Source organism: Lasioglossum baleicum, chromosome 10, assembly GCF_051020765.1.
Source record: "Lasioglossum baleicum chromosome 10, iyLasBale1, whole genome shotgun sequence".
Taxonomy (NCBI): domain Eukaryota; kingdom Metazoa; phylum Arthropoda; class Insecta; order Hymenoptera; family Halictidae; genus Lasioglossum; species Lasioglossum baleicum.
In genome coordinates this window covers 17,885,051-17,899,021 of record NC_134938.1, presented here as the reverse complement: position 1 = coordinate 17,899,021, position 13,971 = coordinate 17,885,051, and the positions used below count along the sequence as shown (strand labels likewise).

The window sequence follows — 13,971 nt, the reverse complement described above, 5'->3', positions numbered from 1 at the left end:
AACCAATCCGTTTTCAACATCAATGTTATTAATAATTATCATATAGTTTGCATTAATTTTTAATTTAATCTCAGTTAATAATTCGTTTTGAACTGATTGTTTTTTTAAAGACGTAATATAAATTTGTTTTTGTACTTTCATCGATATTCTTTGAAAATGTATTCTCGGGAGTAGAGATGATTAACTCACTCTTGCTTTGGGATAATTTTCGATTATTGTAAGCGGAAACATCATCGTAAGGTACAAAAAAAATGTTAAAAAAAATTTTTTTTTTTAATTAAAAAAAAATCTAAAAAGAATTTTTGTGTAATTACGTTTGCTTCTTCGGTGGAAAATGTCCGTTCTCTCGTATAAATTGGATTGTTGAATGAACTTCTTTCGAAAAAAACCTTAAAAAACTAAAAAACTACTTGACCAAAATGGACCAAAATCTAATCAGCTCTAAGTTACAGCGGGGCACATCGATTGCATAATTCATCATCCTGATCGCGTTGTTACTTTTTCTGAAAACGTTAACGAAAAATTTGATTACATAGAAACGGCCATACGCACACACACACACACACACACACACACACACACACGAACATTTTGCTGAAAATAGTCTAAAATGACTGCAATGACCATGAAACGTGAAGATCTGCTAAAAAATCGATTTTCGATTTTCGGGGTCATTACAATAACTTCCCTATAACATCGGGAAGTTAATTATAGAAAGCGAAAGCGAATTTACCAGCGAAAGCGATGATTGTAATTAGCAGGTCGCAAATATACATTTTTCAAACCTTAATTTGTGGTTATTTAACAATACACGAATAAATTTATTTCATTATAGCAGTATTCTGCGGTGTTTTCTGCGCCACTCGGTAGCATGCTCCACGCGGTACACGGCAGCGGTAGTGGTAAGAGTGGGGCAAGCGAAGGCAGGCTTAATGCAGTTTGGTGGCGGGGGATGGAAACGTAAGGGGCAGGGTACGCCGTACGTCTGGCAACCCTGGTTATAACCTCAAGTACGCGCATAAAGGGAAAACATTATACAACGTATTGTAAAGCGAAAAATTGAATAATTTGCGATGGATGCATTTAGTTCAAGGTGTGTACTAGTTATTTTGGCTCCCTGCGGTTTTTACTTATTTAATTATTATTTATCGTATTTTATTGATTCAAAGTGATCCGTTTGTTAAAACGCGAAATCGAAAAGTCTTATAACTTTAACTAAGTTTTTCGTAAAAAAGGTAAAACATGACTTGTGATTTTTGCTAGAAAATATTCTTAGAACTATTCTTTGCCGAATTCTATAAAAATTTTCTGCCCAAGGTTGCCCCCCTAATTTAAAAAAATATTTATTTAGGAAGACACCCAGAAACCACGTACGCGCAGATTTTCGTGAAATGGTTATTATTATCATTATTATTTATTGTAAAATCGTACGAAAATAAACACGTTACTAAACAGTCGATTTTGACTTTTGACTTTTGTTTCACTCGTAGTAATACGTATAATCAATACCACTATAGACGGTACGTCAACTTTGGATGCTTATATCTTGACAACGGTTTATGCAAAAATAATGTTTTTGTAGTGTTTTGAAAATGTCTTCACCTCACCTATTAGAATACATAATCAAAAATGTACTGTGACGTTGCCTCTTTTCGCTCGGCTTTCTGACCGGCGAAAGGGGTCAACCCCGAGAATTTACAGTCGCTGAGGACGGGCCGTGCGCTGCCGCGCGGACACGGTCCTCTCGGGACAAATGCGATTGACGAGAATACTCGAAGGGAACACTAACTGAACAATTGTTCGGGCGCCAGGTACTCGGAAGTACCGCACTAAAGAACACCAAAGTCTCGTGTTCGCGGAAGTCGAACACGAGCTTCGACTCTTCTCGCAATCGCCGACAGAATTCTACGACACGACCGGCCAGGAGTTCGGACACAGTGGATAACGGGGACAGCCCTCGCGGCAGGACGTTTCTCGCAGGTCGGAAATAAACTCGAAACGATTATGGCTCGAACTAATTTATTCGGTGTCAAATGATAAATTACAGGTGGGCGGCCACGTGGCCGCAACCCGGGAGCCCGCGCTCCTAATACACTTTTGCGATGGATCTTCGATCGCGGAGCGCGTTAGTCGAGATTTCGCGATTCTAGAAAGTACGGTACGACGGTGCCACGCACGTCTCACCGGAGACGGGAATTTGCGGAACGCAGATGTTCGGCGCAATTTCGACGGACTGTCGCGAGATTGACGAGCGCACTGAACGGTGCTTTACCGAAGTCGTTAATATCGAGAGTATCCTTTTCCGACGCGGCTCCTTAAGGAAGACTTCCGACGAATCGAAGGGGAGACTGCTCGAAAAGGCTCACAGCGTTCTCCGGGAGAACGCGAGCACCAAGCACGAGGCCAAAGGCCTCGGCTATCACCAATGGTTCGAGGACGATACGCACTCGCCTCGTCCTCGCACTAAATATCGAGCCAACACGAAATTACGACCGAGGATCACTTGTCGACTTACCGTGGTAGACGTAGGCTCGCCGGATTCCTACTTCAGGCCGGTAATTCTGCCTTCGGTTCCTACGCTCGCTCGGAAATAACCACCCCCGTCGCGTGTCCGTTGTACTACGGAATTCGGACCCCGGAAGTTCGATGGATCTATGGAAACGACTCGTCTACTCGATAACCAGCGCGACAGTGATCCTGCGTCGCATCGACGGAGCGCTTCGATTCTCGATCTCCCCACTCCTTTCGTCTTGCCGAAATTCCCTATGGGCGCACCCGCAACGCAACTACACTAGTCGCAGGATCGACCTATCAGAACGGGTCGTTGGACCCACGACCTTTCAAATCGCCAATGGCCGATCGTCGAAGACGATCGGCGAGGATTAGTCCTCTCAGGCGCTCCTCCGCACCACCCTTGCCGGGGCCGACTGTAGGAGGGTGAGACGCCGGCTGGACCACCAAAATGCCGATGTTATGTCATTGCAGCCCCATCGTCCTGGCACGTCGTCTCCGAGTTTACGGGCTCGTGTGCAGCGGTGCCTTTTGCCACTTCGCCGGATCCGGTATGGTTTTTGTTGGCGGCCAATATTTTGTCGTCGGGCGATCCTCTGGTGCGGGGCGCCTTGTCGGTATTTGTTGCTTCCTAGGCACACTCCCGAGAGTAGTTGCTCTCGGGGCGTGCAACAGATGGCATTAGAAGCGATCTTCGATTTTGATCTCTTCCTCAAGGAGTGTTCTAAGCTGCGGGTGGTTCTTGCATTCACTAACGGTCGGTCCGGTCCACTCCCGATACGGTTATTGACCGTTTCTCAAACGGAGAAGTGACGTCGCAGGCTTGCAACGTCACAGTACATTACAAATTTTAAAAGTGACCTTCATAGAGCTTCTCAAGGTTACAACAATACCAAACAAATACACAATCATCATATGCTCCTCCTTATACCCTATAACTATTATTTGAAACATTTTTTTTATGACTTATAGTTTTTAAGATATAGAATTTTGTCCAAAAAACGAGCATTCCGACGCACTGTGCGCCGGCACAGTTCAAAGGCCCGCGTTGTCGCTGTCCTTCCTTGCTCCCGAAACTTTCACCGTCGATTAAACCACTAAATACAGGTGAAATTATATCGTGTTTGGTGTCATTTTGATCAGAGAAATTCCAGGAATAAGCTAGTCAAAGTCCCATAAAACAATCATGAAAATTAAGAAGTTTGAGAATTCAATTCACTCGAATCAATGTTATGGTGTTCACACCGATATACCCGAGCCGAGAGCAATCATTGTCGCCCTACGGCGGAGCGGCGCAGCGTTGCACAGTGGGGTATTTGGCCCGAAAAAGTGGAAAAAATTCGATTTCTGAATTTTTGCGTATGGCATAAAATTTTTGCTGTTCGTTGTAGTTAAAGGTCTGAAGAATAAGGCTGCAATATTATTTTTTCTATTTGTACATCCGTGAAGTAGTAAACTTCATCGAAAGTCGAGAGATTTTAAGGCGCGCTGGGCGTTCTTAAACAGTCTCTAAGACAGCGTCTGTTCATTGGCGATTTTCAAGTGTTTGAAGGAAAATTCTGTAAATTCTTGTATTACAAAAGTTGTTCAGGTAGGTATACAGAGCACTTTCGCATAGATGTTATTTTGTGTGTTATCATCTAAATTAGTATAGTTATTAATATTTGAATATTACCAATCATTCTGTAAGCTTTTTAAAAATTACAAAACTTTATTGACAATTTTGTTATAGTATCAAGCGATATTGAGTGCTCTTTTTGGTGTCATTACATTCGGTAAAGATTTGTGATTATAAGCCAACAAAGTTTGATTCCGGATATGTCCGGATTCAAATTTTATAGCTAATTTAGTATTAAGCGTTTAGCAGCGTTTCGCGTACGCCTGCATGTTCGGCTACGCTTGACCTCAAATGAAGAAGAAATATTATCCGAGGTAGAAATGTCTGATGTGTTTTCGGATGAAAATTAATGGTAATAATTTTAAAATATTCTTATAATATATACAGGGTGTCCCAAAATTCGTGAAAATCCCGAAAGGGGGTGGTTCCTGAGACCATTTCAAGCGACATTTTCCTTTGCAAAAATGTTATCCGCGGCCTTGTTTAGGAGTTATTAACGAAAAACACAAACCAATTAGAGCGCGACCTAGACGCGAGTTGCCACAGTCGGCCAATAGAGATTTGGCGCGCTGGGTCGACTGTGGCAACTCGCGTCTAGGTCGCGCTCTAATTGGTTTGTGTTTTTCGTTAATAACTCCTAAACAAGGCCGCGGATAACATTTTTGCAAAGGAAAATGTCGCTTGAAATGGTCTCAGGAACCACCCCCTTTCGGGATTTTCACGAATTTTGGGACACCCTGTATACAGGGTGTCCCAAACTAAGTGTAAGTCCCGGAAATGGGAGGTTCCTGAGACCATTCTAAGAGACATTTTCCTTTGCACCAATGTCAACTGCGGCTTTGTTTAGGAGTTATTAACGAAAAACACGGACCAATCAGAGCGCGCCCTGGCCCGCCGCGCCGCGCCGCGCGGGCAAGCGAGTGTCGGTGGTACGCCGTGACATCGCAACGAACAAGAGTTTCTCGATTATGTGAATGCTCTCCGATTTCAATGAGCTTTGGATATGTGGTCAAGATCATTATTCTGAACAACATTTCTCTTTAGACTTTTTGGCGATCGGCTTTAGTTTACGAGATTATCGCGAGAAACTTTGCTTGTAAATCATGGGATCGATGTACTACTAGCTTCTATCCGATTTCAATGAGCTTTAGATATGTGGTCAAGACCATTATTCTGAACAACATTTCTCTTTAGACTTTTTGGCGATCGGCTTTAGTTTACGAGGTTATCGTAAAAAAAGAGAAGAAGCAGAAACTGATTGTATTAAAAACTCACGTATTCAACCGTAAATCCATTTGCTGCTTCGAAATGTGTGTCTTGAAATTTCTCCACACTCACAGTCATTGTTCACATTTGTCAACACATAGTTATGCACTAATAATAATTGCCATATCCCTTGTACTGCTGCACAAATCACAACAATCAGGTAATGCAATCACTAGACCGCGGATTTCATGCATTTGTAGCAAACATGAGTAGGTGCATTTTAATACAGTAGAGAGATTAAAATAATTTCAAAACACCATAGTATTATTTTCAATTTCTTAAACTGATCACAGTGAGAATCAAATATCTGTCTGGCTCCTGTCCCTTGTAATAGCGGCAGCCAACATTAATTTTGCATAAAGATCCGCAGTCTAGTGATTAGTTTAAATATCACTATCAAAAACACAGCTAATAGCAACCGTTAGCTTTGAATTGACAAGTCTTTGGAGATGTTTTCTCTACCGCGGCTCGAACGACACTGATTTTCCGCAAGATTTTTCTAAAGAATTTAGGAAGGGCATTCAGAGTGTCGAAATTCGAAATGCACGCTGTAGCACGTTTACGAAAACGAAGGGACGGTTAGACGAAAAATAGGATACGAGAAGGACAGCTTAAAGATTTATGGCAATCACATGTTTAGTTTTTCCTGCAGATTGGTACGCAGAGTCGATGGGTAACCGTTCGAAAACGTCGTCTGTCCTTCTTTTAGAAAGTTTCTTAAGGAAGGTATAGGACAATAGGGATGGTACGCTGACCTGACATTTTTACCCCTTGCTGGGTAAAAGGACGGATGACGTTTTCGAACGCGCGGTTACCCATCGACTCTGCGTACCAACCTGCAGGAAAAACTAAACATGTGTTTGCCACAAAGCTTACAGCGGTCCTTCTCGCATTCTGTTTTTCGTCTAACCGTCCCGTCGTTCTCGTGCTACAGCGTGCATTTCGAATTTCGACACTCTAAATGCCCTTCCTAAATTCTTTAGAAAAATCTTGAGGAAAATCAGTGTCGTTCGAGCCGCGGTAGAGAGAACATCTCCAAAGACTTGTAAATTCAAAGCTAACGGTTGCTATGTATTAGCTGTTTTTTTGACTGTGATATTTAAACTAGAGATCACGAATCTGAACGTGTATTGAAAATTCACGTGTACACGTGTTTGAGTTCGCGTAAAGTTTACTCCACGTGTACACGTGTACTTCGATACACGTGTACACGTGTATTTAGGTACACGTGTACACGTGGATTGAAATACACGAATACACGTATCGAAATGTATAATTTCACATGTATTAACCCATCTTTCTATTATACAGGGTGTCCCAAATGTGGTGTACTTAATTGAAATGGGAGGTTCCTGAGACCATTCTAAGAGACATTTTCCTTTGCACCAATGTCAACTGCGGCTTTGTTTAGGAGTTATTAACGAAAAACACGGACCAATCAGAGCGCGCCCTGGGCGGCCGCGCCACACCGCACCGACAAGCGAGTGTCGGTGGTACGCCGTGACATCGCAACGAACAAGAGTTTCTCGATTATGTGAATGCTCTCCGATTTCAATGAGCTTTGGATATGTGGTCAAGATCATTATTCTGAACAACATTTCTCTTTAGACTTTTTGGCGATCGGCTTTAGTTTACGAGATTATCGCGAGAAACTTTACTTGTAAATCCATGGGATCGATGTACTACTAGCTCCTATCCGATTTCAATGAGCTTTGGATATGTGGTCAAGACCATTATTCTGAATAACATTTCTCTTTAGACTATTTGGCGGTTGGCTTTAGTTTACGAGATTATCGTAAAAAAAGAGAAGAAGCACAGAAACTGATTGTATTAAAAACTCACGTATTCAGCCGTAAATCCATTTGCTGCTTCGAAATGTGTGTCTTGAAATTTCTCCACACTCACAGTCATTGTTCAAATTTGTCAAAACATAGTTATGCACTAATAATAATTGCCATATCCCTTGTACTGCTGCACAAATCACAACAATCAGGTAATGCAATCACTAGACCGCGGATTTCATGTATTTGTAGCAAACATGAGTAGTTGCATTTTAATACAGTAGAGAGATTAAAATAATTTCAAAACACCATAGTATTATTTTCAACTTCTTAAAATGATCACAGTGAGAATCAAATATCTGTCTGGCTCCTGTCCCTTGTAATAGCGGCAGCCAACATTAATGTTGCATAAAGATCCGTAGTCTAGTGATTAGTTTAAATATTACTATCAAAAACACAGCTAATAGCAACCGTTAGCTTTGAATTGACAAGTCTTTGGAGATGTTCTCTCTACCGCGGCTCGAACGACACTGATTTTCCGCAAGATTTTTCTAAAGAATTTAGGGAGGGCATTTAGAGTGTCGAAATTCGAAATGCACGCTGTAGCACGAGAACGACGGGACGGTTGGACGAAAAACAGGATACGAGAAGGACCGCTGGCAATCACATGTTTAGTTTCTCCTGTAGATTGGTACGCAGAGTCGATGGGTAACCGTTCGAAAACGTCGTCTGTCCTTCTTTTAGAAAGTTTCTTAAGGAAGGTATAGGACAATAGGGATGCTACGCTGACCTGACATTTTTACCCCTTGCTGGGTAAAAGGACGGATGACGTTTTCGAACAGTTACCCATCGACTCTGCGTACCAACCTGCAGGAAAAACTAAACATGTGTTTGCCACAAAGCTTACAGCGGTCCTTCTCGCATTCTGTTTTTCGTATAACCGTCCCGTCGTTCTCGTGCTACAGCGTGCACATTCCGAATTTCGACACTCTAAATGCCCTTCCTAAATTCTTTAGAAAAATCTTGCGGAAAATCAGTGTCGTTCGAGCCGCGATAGAGAGAACATCTCCAAAGACTTGTCAATTCAAAGATAACGGTTGCTATTAGCTGTGTTTTTGATAGTAATATTTAAACTAATCACTAGACTACGGATCTTTATGCAACATTAATGTTGGCTGCCGCTATTACAAGGGACAGGAGCCAGACAGATATTTGATTCTCACTGTGATCATTTTAAGAAGTTGAAAATAATACTATGGTGTTTTGAAATTATTTTAATCTCTCTACTGTCTTAAAATGCACCTACTCATGTTTGCTGCAAATGCATGAAATCCGCAGTCTAGTGATTGCATTACCTGATTGTTGTGATTTGTGCAGCAGTACAAGGGATATGGCAATTACTATTAGTGCATAACTATGTGTTGACAAATGTGAACAGTGATTGTGAGTGTGGAAAAATTTCAAGGCATCTGTGTGAAATAAACATACGAATTATTTATCGATTCGAAAGTGAAAGTGAAATTCTGGATCGTCGACTTGACCGCGCATCCCTTAGGCCTTTTACCACCGGCTGTGCAGTTCGTCGACCTGGCCGTACGTCCCTTAGCTTTCGGTACTGTCGTATACCTGAAGACATCTGTGCAGTTCGTCACCGAGTGACCCAGTGACACACATTTCGAAGCAGCAAATGGATTTACGGCTGAATAAGTGAGGTTTTAATACAATCAGTTTCTGCTTTTTCCCTCGTTCGGGTAAAGTTGCCGTAAGTCGGGTAAAGAGATCCACCCATATGAATTGACAAGTAAAGTTCTTCCGACCGACAAAAACTGTAAAGGGTAATGTTGTTCAGAATCATGGTCTTGACAACATATCCAAGGCTCATCGAAATCGGAGAGGAGATAGTTCAGATAGTACATCGATCGATTTACAATTACAAGTTACTTATCGCGTAAACTAAAGCCGGCCGACAAAAACTGTAAAGGGAAATGTTGTTCAGAATCATGATCTTGACAACATATCCAAAGCTCATCCAAATCGGGGAAGATTCACATAATCTCGAGAAACTCTTGTTCGTTACGGCATCGCGGCGTTACACCGCGCTCGTCTCCCGGCGCGCCGGGCCGAACGTGCCATCGCGCGTCTAGGGCGCGCTCTGATTGGTCCGTGTTTTTCGTTAATAACTCCTAAACAAAGCCGCAGTTGACATTGGTGCAAAGGAAAATGTCTCTTAGAATGGTCTCAGGAACCTCCCATTTCAATTAAGTACACCACATTTGGGACACCCTGTATAAAATAGTTCTGTAGTTCTGTCACGCAAAAACTCCGACCGGCGAAGCTTTCTGATGGGAACCCTAAATTGAGCGACGTGACAATGTGTATTTTTCAGAGAGAGAGAGAGAGAGAGAGAGAGAGAGAGAGAGAGAAAGAGAGAGAGAGAGTGTGTACGAGAGAAATAGAGCGCGATATTGTATAGCGATAGAGAGAGCAAGATGGTATGAGAGAGGCGCCGCGGGGGTTGGTGAGCGAAGCGAACAGGGGGCGGAGCCCCCTAGTATCCCATATTTTATTTCGTCATTAATATCAGAATATTTAGATATGTAAATTGTTCATGAGACTTATTTACTGAGTTGCAGGTGAAAATAAGAAGCATTATGGTTTTGGTTAATAAAGTTTAATTTATTAATCTTTTGTTCTGAGATAAGAAACCTAAAGTATTAACATTTTGTGGAAGTAAACGGTTTCGTTTTTTTGTTACAATATTTCCAGCACATTAAATTAAAATTTAAATCCATTTGAATGGTGGAAGGCTAGGGCAAACAAATATCCAGCAATTTCGGAATTTGCCAAAAAATATTTAACAATTCCAGCAACTTCGGCGATGTCGGAACGGTGTTTTTCATGTGCTGGAAATATTGTAACAAAAAAACGAAACCGTTTACTTCCACAAAATGTTAATAGTTTAGGTTTCTTATCTCACAATCAGAACAAAAGATTAATAAATTAAATTTTATTAACCAAAACCATAATGCTTCTTATTTTCACCTGCAACTCAGTAAATAAGTCTCATGAACAATTTACATATCTAAATATTCTGATATTAATGACGAAATAACATATGGGATACTAGGGGGCTCTGCCCCCTGTTCGCTTCGCTCACCAACCCCCGCGGCGCCTCTCTCTTACCATCTTGCTCTCTCTATCGCTATACAATATCGCGCTCTATTTCTCTCGTACACACTCTCTCTCTCTCTCTGAAAAATACACATTGTCACGTCGCTCAATTTAGGATTCCCATCAGAAACCTTCGCCGGTCGGAGTTTTTGCGTGACAAAACTACAGAACTATTTTATATAATAGAAAGATGGGTTAATACATGTGAAATTATACATTTCGATACGTGTATTCGTGTATTTCAATCCACGTGTACACGTGTAGCTAAATACACGTGTACACGTGGAGTAAACTTTACACGAACTTCAACACGAACATCCGAACTACACGTGTACACGTGTATTTCAGATACACGTGAAATCAAGATCTCTAATTTAAACTAATCACTAGACTGCGAATCTTTATGCAAAATGAATGTTGGCTGCCGCTATTACAAGGGACAGGAGCCAGACAGATATTTGATTTTTACTGTGATCATTTTAAGAAGTTGAAAATAATACTATGGTGCTTTGAAATTATTTTAATCTCTCTACTGTATTAAAATGCACCTACTCATATTTGCTACAAATGCATGAAATCCGCAGTCTAGTGATTGCTTTACCTGATTGTTGTGATTTGTGCAGCAGTACAAGGGATATGGCAATTATTATTAGTGCATAACTATGTGTTGACAAATGTGAACAGTGATTGTGAGTGTGGAAAAATTTCAAGGCATCTGTGTAAAATAAACATACGAATTATTTATCGATTCGAAAGTGAAAGTTAAATTCTGGATCGTCGACTTGATCGCGCATCCCTTAGGCCTTCTACCACCGGCTGTGCAGCTCGTCGACCTGGCCGTACGTCCCTTGGCTTTCGGTACTGCCGTGTACCTGAAGACATCTGTGCAGTTCGTCACCGAGTGACCCAGTGACACAAATTTCGAAGCAGCAAATGGATTTACGGCTGAATACGTGAGTTTTTAATTCAATCAGTTTCTGCTTCTTCTCTTTTTTTACGATTATCTCGTAAACTAAAGCCGATTGCCAAAAAGTCTAAAGAGAAATGTTGTTCAGAATCATGGTCTTGACAACGTATCCAAAGCGCATCAAAATCGGAGAGGAGATAGTTCAGATAGTACATCGATCGATTTACAATTACAAGTTACTTATCTCGTAAACTAAAGCCGATCGCCAAAAAGTCTACAGAGAAATGTTGTTCAGAATCATGGTCTTGACAACATATCCAAAGCTCATCAAAATCGGAGAGGGTTCACATTATCGAGAAACTCTTGCTCGTTGCGATGTCGCGGCGTACCACCGACACTCGCTTGCCGGCGCGGCGTGGCGCGCCGGGCCAGGGCGCGCTCTGATTGGTCCGTGTTTTTCGTTAATAACTCCTAAACAAAGCCGCAGTTGACATTGGTGCAAAGGAAAATGTCTCTTAGAATGGTCTCAGGAACCACCCCCTTTCGGGATTTTCACGAATTTTGGGACACCCTGTATATGTATATACAGTATTATACAGTGAGTCATTCAAAGTGAGACAGACGTATATCTTCGAAATTAAGCATTTTGGTTAAAAAATGTTTCTGACAAAAGTTGTATGGTTTCGAGGGGGCCATAAAATGGCGTCATTGATTTGACCTTAGATAGTCGTTTGAAAATCACGCGAAGGTCATCTTCACTTTCTTAAATAGAAAACCCTATTTTTTATTGCATATTCTTGTAACTTGTTTTCAGAGCTTTCCAAAACGCTATAATAAAATATTTTTTTCTTAAATACTTTTAAAGTTATAATAGTGTAAATATTCCACTATCGCCTCGCTTTTTCAGGGGTTTTCGATAATCTGAGAAAAAAATGTTTCGAACAAAAAAGGAACAGTATTCAGTCGTCTACAAATTTCAATATATAAAAGTTAAAAAAAAATTTTTTTTTCAAAAAATTGAGGTAAATTTGATTTTTCAAATACTAAAATGTATTTTGGATTTCATAATGTTGTAGCTGATCTTAAGGCGAATCCAACGATATATAATATTATAACCTTGAGCCTATAAATAACGCTACAATAGCTTTTTCCACTTTTTCAGGCCAAATACCCCACTGTGCGTTGCGTTGGCCGGCAGTGGAGTGAGTAGGGACTGGACTTCGATTAGATAGGCGACTCAGGACTTCGATTGAAGAATTACTGTATGTATACAGGGTGTCTCAAAATTCCTTCAACATCTGAAAATGGGAGGTTCCTGAGATCATTGAGGCGACATTTTTCTTTGCAAAAATGGCGTCCGCAGCTTTGTTTAGGAGTTATTAACGACAAACACGGACCAATCAGAGCGCGGCTATAGCGGATTGATTCGGGCACGGCCAACGGCGACGCCACGCTAAGCGGGATCTATCGCCGAGTCGGACTCCGTTCACTGTAGCCGCACTCTGATTGGTTCGTGGTTTTTCGTAAATAATTCCTTAACAAAACCGCGAACGCCATTTTTGCAAAGGAAAATGTCGCTTCAAATGATCTCAGGAACTTCCCATTTCCGGATATTGAAGGAATTTTGAGACACTCTGTATATGTACAGTAAGGAGCGAAACTGAACCAATAACCACAAGTTTGGTATAAATCATTATTTATTGCCAGGAATATAGAAGAATAACAAAAAATCAACATTATAATTATTTTTACCATAGTTAGAAGTAACTTAAGAAGTTTTTTTCAATACTTAATGTCTCCTCGTTTAGCAATGACAACGAAAATAGATTGACTCGGTTTTGCACCGGTCCCTACAAGAAATGTTTACGTGGAATGTTCTCGTAGTATGTTTACATCTAGCACTTTGGTATGTTTACAAACTACTAGTCTACGTCTTAACACTCAGTTCTTCGCAATCAGTCGAACGGAAAAGCACGCAAGTGAAGTAAGAATAAATATGAAGTCAATTGCTCCAAATTGTGTAAAAAAAGTCATTTCTCTTTTGAATGACGGCTTGTCAACACGTAAGACAGCGAAAACTTGCAGTGTTAGTCAATCGACAGTGCAGAGAATAAGAAAAAAATACTGTAAAAGTACATTATTAAATGTTGGAGGAAGACCAAAAATATTATCACCGCAGGATGAACGAAGGATTATACGGTTTGTCACATCTGGTGAAGCTTCAAGTTCCATTATGGCTGCAAAATTATTAAAAGAAGATACGAATATACAAATAAGTCAGTGGACAGCACGAAGAACCCTCAAAGGAGCTGAGTTTAGAAGCATTAAGAAAATAAAGAAGCCAATGTTATCGAAAAAAAATATTAAACGTCGTTTGGAATTTGCTACAAAATATCAAAACTGGACAACTACTGACTGGGAACGGGTTATTTGGTCAGACGAGACCAAAATTAACAGAATTTGTTCAGATGGCATGTCTTGGTGCTGGATTCGTAAAAATGAAAGGCTTAAACCACGACATGTGTAACAAACGTTAAAGCATGGAGGCGGATCCTTAATGTTCTGGGGGTGCCTAACAGCATTTGGTGTTGGATCACTGCACCGAATTAATGGCATCATGAATCAGTACATATACAAGGATATTTTACAAGATCATCTCATAGATGCTGTTGAAAATATGCCTTTTGAAGAAAAAAATGTAATTTTCATGCATGATC

General features: G+C 40.8%; 1 protein-coding gene across 1 annotated transcript in view; it reads right to left on the bottom strand.

Moving 5' to 3' along the window:
- Positions 1-13,971, bottom strand: part of Kal1 (anosmin-1 Kallmann syndrome 1) — a 112,585-nt gene that overhangs the window by 25,117 nt on the left and 73,497 nt on the right. The gene's annotated exons all lie outside the window — the stretch shown is intronic.